The sequence below is a fragment of the Canis aureus genome, chromosome 7, assembly GCF_053574225.1.
Source record: "Canis aureus isolate CA01 chromosome 7, VMU_Caureus_v.1.0, whole genome shotgun sequence".
Lineage (NCBI taxonomy): Eukaryota > Metazoa > Chordata > Mammalia > Carnivora > Canidae > Canis > Canis aureus.
In genome coordinates this window covers 63,419,498-63,435,425 of record NC_135617.1, presented here as the reverse complement: position 1 = coordinate 63,435,425, position 15,928 = coordinate 63,419,498, and positions in this window count along the sequence as shown.

Below are 15,928 nucleotides of genomic sequence, written 5' to 3'. Positions count from 1 at the left end.
GGAGTTGTCATTACCTGTCAAGTACTGTCATTACCTCTACCACACTCATCCCTTTCTAGGACTTCTGTCTTTGCTGTTCCCTCTGCCTGGAATGCTTGACCTCCAGACCTTCATGCCTCCCTGGAGAGGGTAGCTTGACAGCCCTATCCAAAGTAGCTACCCATAGCTAGACCACTGCACCTTTCATTCTGTAGCATCGATCTGCTTATTTCCTTCAGCATCGTTCATCCCCTGAAATGATCTGACTTCAGGGTTTACCATTTCTGCCACTAAAATGTAAACCCCAGATGAAGCCATCATTGATGGCAGTGTGCCCGGCACCCAGACCACCTTGGCCTGGCACATAGTGGGTACCTAACTATTGATCGATGAGCACTCTGGTCACATAACAATGTCCCCCCACACACATGCATTCACAGACTCTGTCCATATGCTAGAGTGTGCACTCGAGTGGATTCACATGGGCACAAATAGCCGCGTGTCTGTGATAGAGTACTCTGCAGTGTAACACCAGATACAAGTGGCAAGACCGGCTTAACATAGATGGGCTTCCTAACAGCCAATGCTAAGAAACAGAATGTCTCTAAGGACAGATCCATAATTACCCAGCCTGGAAGAATGCAGAACAGAAAATAGAACCTCTGTGTAGGAGCCAGAGCATCTCCACCACCTGGTCCAGGCCTTTTGTGTTGGTTGCCTGGAGAAATGGAAGACTTGATTAAAAGGTGTGAGAAACTGGCCCCTGCAGAGTCCTCAGAAGGGGAGGGGGTTGGGGTGACCCGGTCGCTCTAGTTACAGAGTTGAGCTTGCTAAATATAGCTGGGCCAGACATGGGGCACCGTTGAGGCAGGTCTGAGATCAAGCAGGGTTCAGGGGCTCCCTTTTCACCCAGGCTCCCTGGCCCTCACCTTATCTTTCACAGGTCGGGACCCATCTGCAGGGGAGGGGATGCCATCTTTGCCCTGACAACGAGATGGGAGGAGGGACCTCAAGCTTATGAATGTTCTGGCCTCGCCTGAACTTGGACATGCCACTCTGACAAGAGGTATTTAGGAAATGCAGGATTGTGCACCGTGTGTGGTCTATGGTGGTTGAGGTACCACCAAACTCTAATGTATATGACCCTTGTTCTATGGCACTCAGGTCTTACTAATTTCAAGGCTGCTCCAATTCCGTGTGTGTGTGTGTGTGTGTGTGTGTGTTGATCCATATAGTCAGAGTAGCAGAATACCCACCCCCTTCATGGTTAGAGACCACAAAGTTAAGTATGATGTCCTCACAGAGCAGAGCTTGGAGATGTAGGTGGGGGCATACTCTAGCTGGCACTGGTGACACGGGGCAGGATGAGTCCTCACTGGCCTGCAAGATCTCCAAAGCCTCTGCTTCCATGTGAAGACCTCCAGAGTAGCACACAGAATGGAAAGGGCTGGGCAAAGCTCTGCAGGGCAGAAGGCAGAAGGAGCCCACCCTGAGACATTTAGGAAAACCAGGGTGCCTGTCTCTAAAATCCCTCCTGTTACAACTGCCAACATGCCCCACGCACTCATTCTTTATCAGTCCTGGTCCCTGGAGCTCCTGGTACCCCCACCCCATGCGATGTTGCCCCTGGACTCTCAGGAAGCTATGAAGCCTTGGCCAGAGGTAGGAAGCTAGATGAAGGGCAGTCTGGAGGGTGCCCAATCTGGGGCTTGAGAGTCTCCTTATCAGAGGACTATCAATAACCTTCCAGCACAGGGACCTCATCTATAAAATGGGACAGCCATGCCCCCTTCAGATAATTGTGAGGATGGAGTGAGATACCACAGCAGAGCACCCAGCACATGGCATCAACCCAAACAACAAAGATGTGTGAGCGTTAATTGCCATACTTACTTTCTCTTTCTTCCTTAACTCTTTTTGGAAAACATAAGTTGGCATTACCTAAAATGGCCAAAATTTGTTGTGATTGTTTCCTACCAGCTTGAACTACCCAAGACAGCAGTCTTCTCCTTGCCTACTTCCAGTGGAACCTCTGCCACAGCCCTGGGCCACCCAGTCACACCAGCACCATCTGGTCTCACAGGCTGGGGCTCAGTGGATCCACGGCCATTGGAACTGTGGTGCCCTTCCCCTAACCCCCCCCCCCTTATCTTCATGGTCCCTGGAGCCTTCTGGTACCTGTGGGCTTGACCTTGGGTGTTCCCATCGAGGCAGGGATGGCCAGTTAGCAGGGCTACCCCCAAAGCCTTCCTTGAGCCTCCTCCCCTTTCCGCGGGCTCATCCTTGCATTTCTGCCCTCGTTTCTCCCTTTACCTGTGTGTCTTATCTCCTGTGGAAGGATGCCATTCCCCCTTCCTGAGGGGTCCCCACCTGCAGGTGGTGGGAGGGTGCTGGACTCCAAGGACGAGAACTAGCCTGGTGGAACTGCCCGGCCAGCCCCCAGCCTGAGCCTGAGGCTGACTCCCCACTGGGGTTTACGGGATGTGGTTCTGTGGTTTCCTACTTAGTTCTGTTTCTTACTTCCCTTCCCACCGTGACAGGTGGGCTTGGGCTGGACCAAACTTCAGACCTGGGGGCAGGAGATCTCCTCTGCAGGGCCAGGGGCTCCCATCTATGTTTAGGAGGAACCAGGACCAAACACGCAGACCAGACCTCTCTGATCTGCCGTTTCCTCTCCTTTAAAATGTTCAAAAGAGCACACCCACCTGGTATTTCTGGGGAGAGACCGAATCTGGTGGCAGCCTCACTAGGGGACAGGGAGATGGGCTGGGCCTGACACGGAGCCTGCATCCGTGGCTCTCCCTGCTGTCACCTGCCTTCCAGGTGTCCCCTGATCATCATCTTCTTTCACAGGAATCAGAGCCCACAGAAGAACACAGAGCAGAAGAGCACCCCCCTCAGAGAGATGGATGTGGAAAAGCTGCTGTTCCCAGTTGTGGAGAGCCACCATCCACCCTTCCCAGGCTCTTTCCTCCCTATGCTGCTGAGCAACGGTTTCCCAGGAAAGGACCTGCTCAAAGGACCTGGGGCCCCTCTACATCTCATGCTGTAGGGTCCCCTTCTTCAAGTAGGCAGCAGAGCCCCAGCTCCTCCTCATTTCTCTGGTGAAGATCCTCAGGACTGCTCAGAAGGGACAGCTGCAGGCCTCTTCCCACCATCCCACCTCCACTTCTTCCCTTCCCTGTCCTGTCCCATAGCTCAGCTCCAACCTCCACTTACAACCATGTGACCTGAAGTTCTGGGAGTGGACAAGCTCCTGCACCCTGGTCCCAGTGCCCTGGCACCCCTGTGGCATGCCTTGAAGCTTCACCCAGAACACCTGCTTCACCCACAGCTGAGGACAGCAGGCTGGGCTGAACAGGTTTCTTTAAGGGACAAATATATATATATATTTGAGAGTTTACTTATTTATTCATGAGAGATTCAGGGAGAGGGCCAGAGACATAGGCAGAAGGAGAAGCAGGCTTCCTGCAGGGAGCCCGATGTGGGACTCGATCCCAGGACCTCAGGATCATGACCTAAGCCAAAGGCAGACACTTAACCACTGAACCACCCAGGGGTCCTGGGCCTTTTTATATCTTATTCCTTACTGCTTCAGCTGTGTCTAGGGGATGAAATTGACTGCTGTCTATTTACCTTCCACCCCATCCAGGCAGACTGAACTTGGGAGAGAGATAAGGTAAGAATCAAAGGGGAGGGGGCTTGGCCCATGGCTGCCTGAGGGACTCCCACTTCCCCTTTCAGCAGTGGCCGCCTGCTGTGTGGCTTCAATGCCCCCAGAGCAGTGGCCCTTCAAAGGAGTGGGATCGCCTTCTTGGGCATCCTCACTTTTTGTGGTGGAAATTCTGTTAAGATGAGGGAATGGGACCTTCCACCAGTGCCAAGTACTGGGCAAGGCTGGGGGCCGGTGTGGCAGTGTTCCACTCTGGTGTGGCTTCTTAGCGATTATGCCCAGAACTGTGGGAAAGCAGGACTCTGAGGTAACAGATGCATGTGGCAGTGGTGTGATCCGCATCGCAGTGGGGGATTTGGGATTCACAGGGACTTGGCCCCCCTGTGTTGTCACGTGTAGCTCCAGGGTGATACCAACAGCTCTTTGAGGTCTTTTAGTTTATAACTGGGACAGCTGGGCTCATTCCCTGCTGGGCCTTCTGGGCCTGGGGAATTGGGCCACTCTGACACCCTCACACCCTGGGCCTGCCTACCCTTCCTTCTTCCCTCAACACTGGGCTGAGAGGACAGCAGAGGCCACAGCATGTTTCCCAGGCCACGTCTTCATCCAGAGCAGCTTTTCCTATTCGGATGGTGACCCACAGACCAGGCTGGGTGCTGAATCTGCCTGCACTCAGGCATCCAAGAGGGCAAGAACGGATCCGATGGCTCAGGCTGCGTGGAGGGGGAGGGGCACGGGAAGCCGTCCTCCAGGCTCCAGATGGACTCTGCTCATTACTGCATGCTCATTACTACTCAAGATAATATCAGTGTTCCTTGGCATGAAGAGTAGCCGGAGAATTCTAGTATCAGATAAGGGAGACTAAGCTGGATGGCCTCCGAGACTCTGACTGCGCCCATCTAGTGATTCTGAAATCCAACATGCTGAATAGTATTGTGAATATGAAGCAGTTGATGACACTGTGCTCAGTGGCACACATAATTAATATAAAGGAAGCTGTTAGCACTTCCGTTTCCCCAGTTCTGTGTGTGATGTATTTAATAACTCTGTACTTCTCAGCTTATAAATACACAGCCCCCTGAGCTAGATCTCTCCTTATTGTCATTTACCAATTAAAGAACAGAGGCCACTCACTCATGAAGAGACAAGCGGCCCCCTCGGCATGGGCCTCTGAAGAAAAATGTTGCCCCCGGCCCACTGCCCTGAGTCATGCTCTGCATGCTCTCCCCAGTGAGCCCACAGGACCATCACCCCAGAACCCGAAAGCTGGGGTTTGTTCCTCAGAAACAGCAGACTGTCTTAAGTGATTCCTAGTTGGACTCAGAACAAATCTCTTCCCCTTAGTTACTTTCTCGGATAAGTGATTCCTGCAGGCCTGAGAACCTTGAGAGCGCCATGAATTCTCCTGGCTGAGAGGGCTACCATGGCCCGCCTGGAACTCTGGCCAGTCCATCTATGACTGGCAGCACATTCCTCAGAGACAGAGAGGCCAAGGGAGATGAGTGGAAAACCCACCAGTCTTTGATCAACCAGAGATAAGTTCCTCCAGGGAGACCCATGGAGGCCCCAGGGGCATGGCTGGTACTCTTTCATTTCTCATGATACTGAGCAGGGTGTCTTGTATGCAGCAAACCACTTGAGGTGAACTGTTTTGATTTCTTCATCTCCCTCACACTGTCGCTGGCTTCTGCCTTCTAAAGTTCATGGCCCATGTGTTGAGATTCAAAAGTTTAAGAATTAAGGAATTTTCTGGGTTCCATTCATATCAATTCCAATGGAGGCAAATGTGTTTATGGAAGGCTTACTCAGCCTTGTCAATTTGCCAGGACTGTAAATCTTCCAGCTTGTTCCCCTGGAAAATAGGTGTCCTATCCCATGTCACAGGCTTAGTGAGGATTAACTGGCACAGCGCATAAAAGTGCTTAGTGGGAGCTGTGTAAAGAAACACAAGTCCCTCCCTGCCCCACTCGCCCCTTTTACACTGCTAAGAACCTTCCTTTTTATGCAGCCTCTGAGCGATCAAGTCAGGTTAGCTCCTGGGCTGCCATCTTTCATCACAGATGCCATGGCTTGGCCCATCCAGTGCTCTTGAAACATTTTGTAAAGGGCAGCCCGGGTGGCTCAGCGGTTTAGTGCTGCCTTCAGCCCAGGGCGGGATCCTGGAGACCCAGGATTGAGTCCCACGTCGGGCTCCCTGCATGAGGCCTGCTTGTGCTTCTCCCTCTGCCTGTGTCTCTGCCTCTCTCTGTGTATCTCTCATGAATAAATTAATAAAATTAAAAAAAAAAAAAAACATTCCGTAAGGTCAGATCTCAGAGCTCCTCCTCTGTCTCCTCCCCCTGGGCTCTAGCTTTACCCACCCACTTTCCATATTCAAGCTATCATGGCTGACTCAGAGACCATGACAGTTTTTATTTTTATTTTTTATTTATTTATTTATTTTATAAATTTATTTATTTATTTATTTATTTATTTATTTTATAAATTTATTTTTTATTGGTGTTCAATTTGCCAACATATAGAATAACACCCAGTGCTCGTCACCCAGTCACCCCCACCCCCCACCCACCTCCCCTTCCACCACCCCTAGTTCATTTCCCAGAGTTAGGAGTCTCTCATGTTCTGTCTCCCTCCCTGATATTTCCCACTCATTTTTTCTCCTTTCCCCTTTATTCCCTTTCACTATTTTTTATATTCCCCAAATGAATGAGACCATATAATGTTTGTCCTTCTCCAGTTGACTTATTTCACTCAGCATAATACCCTCCAGTTCCAACCACGTCAAAGCAAATGGTGGGTATTTGACCATGACAGTTTTTAGAAGACCGATGGCTCATTAGCTCCCGGCTTTGTACTCTAGTCCAGTGTGCCAGCCCAGATCCTCATCTGAAGAGGCCAGGGCTTAGGTGGGGTGATGGGCAGGTCCTGGACATGAAATATCTATGTGGGATGGTGGTGGGTTCTGGGTCCAGGCTTTTTGACTGGTTTCATGTGACAGAATAGAGGCTTCCCTTGCTGAGAGACCTTGCCCCTGCCTTTTTACATTGACAGCCATGTTTGCCACCACTTCTGCTCCTACCATGGACTCCCTGATGGCTGAGACACAAAAGTGGAGAAAAGTGAAAGGAAAAAAATCAAGGATCCCCATCCCCCCACCCATGCCCTCCCTGCCTTATAGGAGTTCCCAATTTCACTGCTCTGACCAGAACCAGAACCAGAAGAAACCAGAAGGTTTCTTCTGTGTCTTTCTGTCTACACCAAGTGCTGACTTCAGGTTTCAGGCTATGCTAAGTTCAGGCTCTGCTCAGCAGAGCCTCAAGTACAAAATATGCCCCACTCACAACCAGTTTGGTGGTCCTTGGACTCCTGGTTCCCCCAGCCCCCAGTCCACTTGCAAGTACTTACTGTTCAGAGACTTCACATAGCTGCACCAGGTACTCTGTCCAGGTTCTATACCCAGTGAGGGAGGTGGCCACGTGTTTACTGCATCCTACCGAGAACTGGAACATAATAAGATTTTAAAGCTTTGTCGAGTTATAAAAGCCTTGGTCCTTCTCTTGCCTCCAAGAGGAAAGAGACAAGTCCTGGCTGACTGTCACATTGTCCTATTCCTCATGAAAACACAATCACACCTATTCACTTATTCATTCTCTTAAACATTTCTTGAGCACCAGTGCTGTCTGTGCTAGGCCCCTTCTAGACACTGAGAGTTTAGCAATGAAAAATAGACAAAGCCACTGCCAGACAAAGCAGTCAGAATATAAACAAATAATTAAATATATAATATGTAGGTGATAAAACTATTGTGCAAAATAAAGGAATGCAAAAGGATGGGAATGCTTCTTTACAAAGGGTGGACGGGCAGAACTTCTTTGAATAGGTAATGAAATGTAAGGAGAAAGTAGAAAAAAAGTGAGCTCTCTAAATATTTCAGGCAGAAGTATTCCAGGAAGAAGAAATTGCCAAGGCTCTCTGAGGGCAGAGAGAGCATGTGTGGTATGTCTGAGGAATAACCAGAGGCCCACATAAGGGAGCACAGGGCAAGGAGGCATGCAGTTGAGGATGAGGTCAAAGGTTGGCTGGGGCAGAGGGCCATGGGAAAGATCACATGTGACCATGAAGGCCATTGTTAGGACTTGGGGAAATGTGGAATTTGACACAGAGGAGTGACATTATCTGACTTATAATTTAATGGGATCAGTCTGACTGCTGTTTTTGGAATAGATTGGGGTAGGGGGGTAGAGGCCAAGAAGGAAGCAGAGAAATCCTCTAGAAGACTATTAAAATAATTCAGAGAGAGAAAACCATGTATTTATTGGTGCGGGGGCAATCAGATGGAGGAAGTTAGAAATGGTTGTGTTCTGAATATATGTCGAAGGTAGAGTGGACAAGAGCTGTTGACATGAAGGGGCTGATAAAGAGAGAAAGTGAATAGTCAACTTGGAGTTTCTCTGGAGACTCTTTGGCAATCATCCTGCTGACCCAGGGATCTCCAAGCCAATATCCCGACATCATGATGTTAAGCCACTTAAGGAATACTCCCTAGGAAAGAGGATTCACTGCCTCACACAACAGCCTTACCCAGCCCCTTAAAGTTCTTTCTTGTACTCACTCAAAGCCCATGTCCCCGTGTCTTTCTCTCACTGCTCCTGATGCACTACAGGGCAGGTGTTCACACCTGTTACAGACAATCCTCCAGATTCCTGGTAAAGATCTGCTTCTCCCTCCATTCACATCCTTTATCAGTGCTGCTTTCAATGCCTCTGGACATGAACAAACCCAAGAAAGAAACAGCTGTGGGTGCTCCACTGGGTAGAGCTCCTTCTGAAACATAGTTCACAAATTTTGGTAAATGATTCACATTCAGACCACAAATCTAAATTTGGAAAAATGCACTACTTGTCTCCATCCTTTTTTTCAGGTGGGGAGAATTAGAGAGTTAGCTGTATTCTTGCTTCCTTATCACCGAGAAAACCAAAGCAATTAGAAGTGTGCTTCCTTAGACACCACCTGTTAGCATCCATGTCCACACTCTCCTTTTTTGCCCATTGTAGTAAATGAACTATCTGTGCTCCCATCTCAAACCAGTACCTTCACTTTTCTATTATATCTCACCCCTTCTCCCATGTTCAGGAACATTAGTGTCCCTAAAAACTGGAGGGAACGATGGAGTAGAACTAATATTTTAAAAGCAGAATTCAAGAACTCTTTATGGAAATAGGAGAAAACCTGAATTTATGTAAAGGTCAACTATGAGCTTGGAAAAATGGAGAATGATCAACTCAGAGACAAAGCCTATACAATTATTAAAGACAAAGAAGCACTACTCAAGGCCTTCAGACACTAGTCATAATACCTACAAAAGTATTCAAATACTATTGGCATGAGGATATTTAAGAGCAACCTGCAACGCAGGGCAAAAAATGGAGGATTATTTTTAGAAGAAAGGAAATACGTTGTGAGTCAAGGACACTCTCTGATGCATAGCTATCATTCAATTATCAAGGCTATTGAAAAACTATATATGCAAAGAGTGAGAATTCTGTAAACATGAGCCCTTCTTAGATAACCTGCTAGAGGATAAACTCCGTCTAATCAAGAGATGACTGGTTGGGGCATCTTTTGGCAAAAGAATGATGGTGAGTGTGTAGTGTATTTAAGGTATATTTAGAGCACGTAGATCTAAACATTAAACAAGGATCAGGGACAAAGGTGGAAGATAATTTGCAAATGGCATATGTTCTGACCAAGTAGAAAGAATGCAACTTAAGACTTGAACTAAGAAAGAAGACAGAAAGACCAAAGTAGAATAAGGTCATTGCATTGGGAATAGGTGGGAATCCAATGACACCATTTAGAATCGAAAATCTATAGAAGTGCAGATAGTTCATAGTTAAGTGAGAAAAAAGGGAAATAAGGATATTATAAAAGATATCAATACAAAGGTAACTATTAGAGCAAAATTGTACCCTTTTGTAAATACCAAAGCAATTTAGAAAAAGAGCAAAGGAAACATAAAGAGAAACAAAGTAAACATAACATAGAACTGACACCTATATATTAGTCGTATCAATAAATGTGAAGGAGATTAACTTGCCCAGCAAAAGAAATAGATTTTCAAAATATCTTACAAAACAAAACCCCAGTCCCTTCTATATATATAAAAGAAACACTTGAAACAAAGTGATTCAAAGGATAAAAATTTTTAAAAGGGTAAAAAAAGTGATGCTAGCTAAATAGAATAACTCTAAAGAATGGTAGCACTAATATTAGTGCAGAATTTAGGCCAAAAAGCATCCAGTGAGACAAATAAAATATATCACAATGCAAAAAACCACAATCTACAATAAAATCTATTAGTTATTAATATCTATGGAACCAGATTACACAGAAACCACTTCTCTATGAATAGAAATGCAAGGAGAAATAGATAGAAACAATAATGATAAGACAGATTTACACACCATTCTCAGGCCAAGAAGGGCATGTGAACAAAAAATAAGTATGGATAGAGAAGACTTAATCAACTTAATGATAAATTAGATTTCATAAATATGTATTAAATGCTGTACCCTTTAATAAAGAATATATATTCTTCTCAAGCAGACATGAAATATTTATCAAAATTGATCATATATTATATCACAAAGGAAACATAAGTAGGTTCCATAGTAGGAATATTATAAACTGAATTCTCTGATCACAATGCAGTAAAAGTAGAAATAAAAGCAAACATTTAAAAAGCTCTTCTGAAGATGGAGAAAAAGGGACTGACTTCATTCTCCCTCCTAGTACAATAATAAAAAGTTTGAGCAAAATATATGAAACAATACCAGGTGTCAAGCCATGAAGGACAGTGATCCTGAAGACTTGGGAACAAATGAGATGAGTTCTACAATTTCATCTGCTTAGTGCCTGCAGAGAATTCCAGGCCCACTGCAGGGAACACAGTGGACTGCCTGCCTGACTTGAGGAGTTGAGAACCTAAGCCAATCAAGGGACCTGGGGTTCACACGATAGAGTATAAGAGAGAGGACAACTGCAGACAGTCCCTCTCAAGTATTCAAAAGAATGCCAGTCAGCACATATGTGTGAGGAAATTACCTCAGTCCATTTGGGCTGCTAGAATAAAGTACCATTACCTGCCAGCTTATAAACAACAGAAATTTATTTCTCACAGTTCTGGAAGCTGGAAGTCTGGGATCTGGATGCCTGCATGGTTGGGTGAGGGCCCTCTTCTGGTAGTAGACTTCTCACTGTAGTACTCACATGGTGGGAGGGGCCTGGAGCTTCTCTGGAGACTCTTTTATAAGGCTAAGTATAACTGCTCATGACTTAAGTACTCCCCAAGGGCCCCACCTACTAATCCATCATCTTTGGGGGATTTCAACATATGAATTTTGGGAGTGAAACACACATCCAGACCATAGCATTACCCAAAACCACAGAAAGAACCACCTGAAAGGAATACTGAAAAGAAATACTGCTGGGTACTCTCACATGACCAAGAGTAGTGTCTGCTCCAAGCAGCTGAACTAGAAAACCTCATAATTCATACAGAATTGTGCAGAGTACTCAGAAGGATCTTGTCTCAAATTTGGGGATTAATTAGCCCTAGACTAAACACTGCTTTGGCTATGACACATCTTTAATGTAAAGCCTAAAAGGACTGAACTCTTTCCAAGTAACTATATCCCAAAACAAAGCTCAGGAACAAAAATACATTACAATTCATAATGTCTGGCATCCAACAAAAAATTACATGGCAGGTAAAAAAGCAGGGAAATATAACCTATAATGAGGAGGAAAGTCAATTAATTAAAACCAACCAGAAGTAGACATAAATGTTAGAATTAGCAGAGACACTAAGATGGTTATTATAACTGTAATCCATATGTTCAAAATTTAGTTTAATGAAAAAGAAGAAGCAAAAAGGACCCAAATCAAATACCTAGAGAGGAAAACTGCAATGCTTCATGTGAAAGACACACTAGATGGGACTAACAACTAAGATTAGACATTGGAGAAGAAAAGATTAGTGAATTTAAGACATAGCAATAGAAGGTATCTAGAATGAAATGCACAGGAAAACATAATAAAAAAGAAAATGAAAAGAGCATCATCAGTGAGCAATAGGACAACTTCAAACTGCGTATTATACCTATATTTGGAGATCCCAGCAGAGAAGATAGGAAAGGGAGATATTAAAAAAAGAAATCTGAAGAAGTACTGGTTTGAATTCTCCAAATATGATAAAAACTATTAACAGTCTCAAGAAGGTTAATAAACCCCAAGCACAAGAAACACAAAGAAAACCACTCTAAGCCAAGTAATAAAATTACTCAAAACCACCGATAAAGGAAAACCTTAAAAGCAATCAGAGAAGAAGATACCTTACATAAAGAAGAAAAAAGACAAGGACACTACCAGATTTCTAGTCAGAAACAATGCAAGCAAGAAGATGGTGAAGCAACATCTCTAAAGTACTGAAAAAAACTAAATTGTCAACCTAGAATTCAATACCCAGTGAAAGTATCTTTCAAAAACTAATGCAAATACATATATATATATATATATATTTTTTTTTTTTTTAGACAGGCCAAAGCTGAAAAAATTCATGCTTGCAGAGCCACACTACAAGGTTTGTTAAAGAAGTCTTTCAAGCAGAGGAAAATGATACCAGATGGAAATATAAAATTTCACAATAAGGAGCACTGAAAATGGTAGCTATATGAATAAATATGTAAGATTTTATTCTTATTTAAATCTCTTCAAAGATAGTAACATTTAAGTAAAAAACATTGTAGTGTAGAGTTTATAATATACGTGAAAGTAAAATATATGGCAGAAATAGCATAAAGTCGGAAATATACCATGGAGAGGTTTGCTTCCTATAATATGTATGATGAAGTATAAAATTACTTGAAAGTAAATTGTGATAAGTTAGTGACATATACTATAAATCCTAAAACAACCACTAAAATGGCAAAACAAAGTTTTGTTTTCTGTTGCTTTATAGTTCATAAGCCAACAGAAGAGAGAAAAATGTTAAATTAATTTAAAGGAAAGCAAGATAAAGAAAAATAAAAATCAAGAACATATGGGACAAATAGAAATCAAACTGCAAGATGGTATACTTACACCTAACCATATCAATAATCTCATTACACGTAAATGGTCTAAACACTCCAATAAAAAGGCAGAGATTGTTAAAATGGATAAAAAAGCAATCTCTACTATTGCTGCCCACAAAAAACTCACTTTAAATACAAAGACACAAATACATTAAGGCAAGGAAATGGGAAAAGATAAGCTGTGCTACAACTAAAAAGAAAGCTGGTGTGGCCATACCAATATTAAACTAGGTAGATTTCAGAACAAAGACTATTATCAGAGATAAAGAATGTAATTTCACATGAAAATCAATCAATTGAGAGGACAAATATAACTTAGAATCAGAATATAAGCTGTTGGTTAGATAATAGTATTGTATAGATGTTAACTTTCCTAATTGATAACTGTATAACTATTACATGAGAATTTCCTTATTTTCAGAAATAGTTAATTATGAAGAATAAACAGGCACAATGTAATACAACTTACTACCAAGTGAGAGAGAGAGAAAGCAAATATATCAAAATGTTAACGATGAATAGATCTGCTTAAGAATATTTAGGAAATCATGTACTATTATTACAGCTTTTCTATAAAATTTGCAACCAACACAAAAAAATGTGAAAAAATTATATTCACTTCACTCCCATAATAGTCCTTATTCACAAGAAGTATCCCACTTTCTTTACTTTATATCCCTTCTTAAGTTCTAATATCAAATACTTAATAAATGTTTATTATGAATCTCTCTCCATAAAAATATAAGCTCTCAGGAAAAGGAATTGGCTATTTAGTAGAGTGAGGTAATCCTGAATTTCTAGGACTATACCTAGCACTTAGTAGATGGAGGATTAATATTCTTGAATGAGTGAATACATGTTACAGTTGGGTAAAACCAGCTATAGTCAGATGATCTGTGTTCCAATCCTTATTCTTACTGTTACTGGATACAACATGGGCAGGTAACTAAGCTTCTCAGAAGTTAGCTCCTAATGAGTAGTTACCTAAAAGAGAAATAGGGAGTGTGATGTCAGCAAAAATGGTGGAGTACAGAACTCCAAAAGTCTGCCCTTCCACAAAAGCAATGAATAAAGTGACAAAAACTGAGAATCAACATTTTCAGGATTCTGGAATCGAATCAATATTATACAGCAAAGCATGGGCATTATTAATCAAGAAAAACACATATGAGTCTCAGTGAAATGTGACATTTTGACCTACCTGGTACCATCTCCCACTCCCCAGCTTGACAGTGGCCTGAGGAAAACAACTGGTATTCCCAGTATGTACCTGGCATGAGACGGAACAGAATAGATCCTATTCTCAAACAATTGTGGGTTTTGTTTTGACCTGTCTAATGGCTTCTTGAAGAACTGTCTCAAAGAGCTTATTTTATTTCACCTAACTCAGAACTATCCCAGGGTTGAAGCAGCTACCCAGGGAGAATTTGTCAAAAATACTTAATACCAAATGTGTTAGCTGCTGCTTCCTCAGGCAAAGACTAACAGTTGGGGAAACAATAGTCTGACCTAAAAGCCTGGAAAGGAAAGGCTGGAGAATGAGATTCATTGAAGAATAAGGATTTTGGAATGCTGTCACATATTTCTGGGAATCCAGAAGGCTATGCATATACCCAGGGCTGGGTACATGCTCCGAAAAGACCTGAGAAGGTCCTAAGCTCTTGTCTCTGGCTGATCTTTGGGCTCTAAACAAGCAGGAAGTAAAGGATAAGGTAAAACTGTAAAATGTTTGGATAAGTGTTGCATGCATGTCCCAACACACACACACACACTCATACACACACACACACACACACACACACACAGGCCACCCACTAAAACTAGAAGTTTTTAGCTTGTTTTTGTTTTGTTTTAGTTCCAAGTATTTAAAGAAATTTCTGTGAAATCACTAACTGACCATAAATCTAACAGAACAGACTTTAATGATCACACATGAGAAAGGATACAAACTGCACAAAGTTAGTTGAAAACAGTCATGAAACAAACAAGAAGGAAAATGCAAATCAAAACCACAGTGAGATACCACTTCACACCTACTAGGATGGCTATAAACTATTTTTAAAAATGAAAATAACAAGCATTGATGAGGAGAAACCAGAACCTTCATATATTGCTGTTGGAAATGTAAAAAGGTATAGCCATTGTGGAAAGCCTTTTGGCAGTTCCTCAAAAAGCTAAACATAGAGTTGCCACATGGCTCAAAAATTCCACTTCTAGGTACATATCAAAAAAATTAAAAACAAAAATTCAAATAAAAATGTGTACACATATGTTTACAGCAGAGTTATTATATCCCCAAAGTAGAAACAATCCAAATATCTATCAACATGAATGGATAAACAAAATAAGGTATATTCATGTAGTGGAATATTATTTGGCCTTAAAAAGAATGTTACATGTTGTAGCATGGAGAATCCTTGAAAACATTATATGGGTCAAAGAAGCCAGACACAAAAGATCATAGGTTGTGTGATCCATTTACACGAAATGTGCAGAATAGACAAATCCGTCAAAAGAGAAAACGGATTAGTGCATTGCTCTAGGCTAAAGAAAAGGAAGAATGGGGGATCCCTGGGTGGCGCAGCGGTTTGGCGCCTGCCTTTGGCCCAGGGCGCGATCCTGGAGACCCGGGATCGAATCCCACGTTGGGCTCCCGGTGCATGGAGCCTGCTTCTCCCTCTGCCTGTGTCTCTGCCTCATTCTCTCTCTCTCTCTGTGACTATCACAAATAAATAAAAATTTAAAAAAAAAGAAAAGAAAAGAAAAGGAAGAATGGGGAGTGACTGCTTAGCATGTACGGACTTCTTTTGGGGGTGGGTGTGTGACAAAATGTTCTGGAATTCAATAGTGATAATGGTTGCACAACATTGTGGATGTAGTAAAAGCCACGGAATCGTACATTTTAAAATGGCTAAGATGGTGAACTTTACGTTATGTGCATTTTTAAAAAGGGAATATGGGATGCCCAGATATGATGATGCATTCTGAATTTTCCAGGAGTGAGTCTTTCAAAATAAGTGCCGGGGAAATATTAACAAGTGAGCCTCCTCCAACTAGCCTCTAAGGCATTGCCCCCTTCTCATTGGTCAGGGGCATTCTCATCAGCTCAGCAACCCTCTCCCATTGGCTGGATCCTTGATGA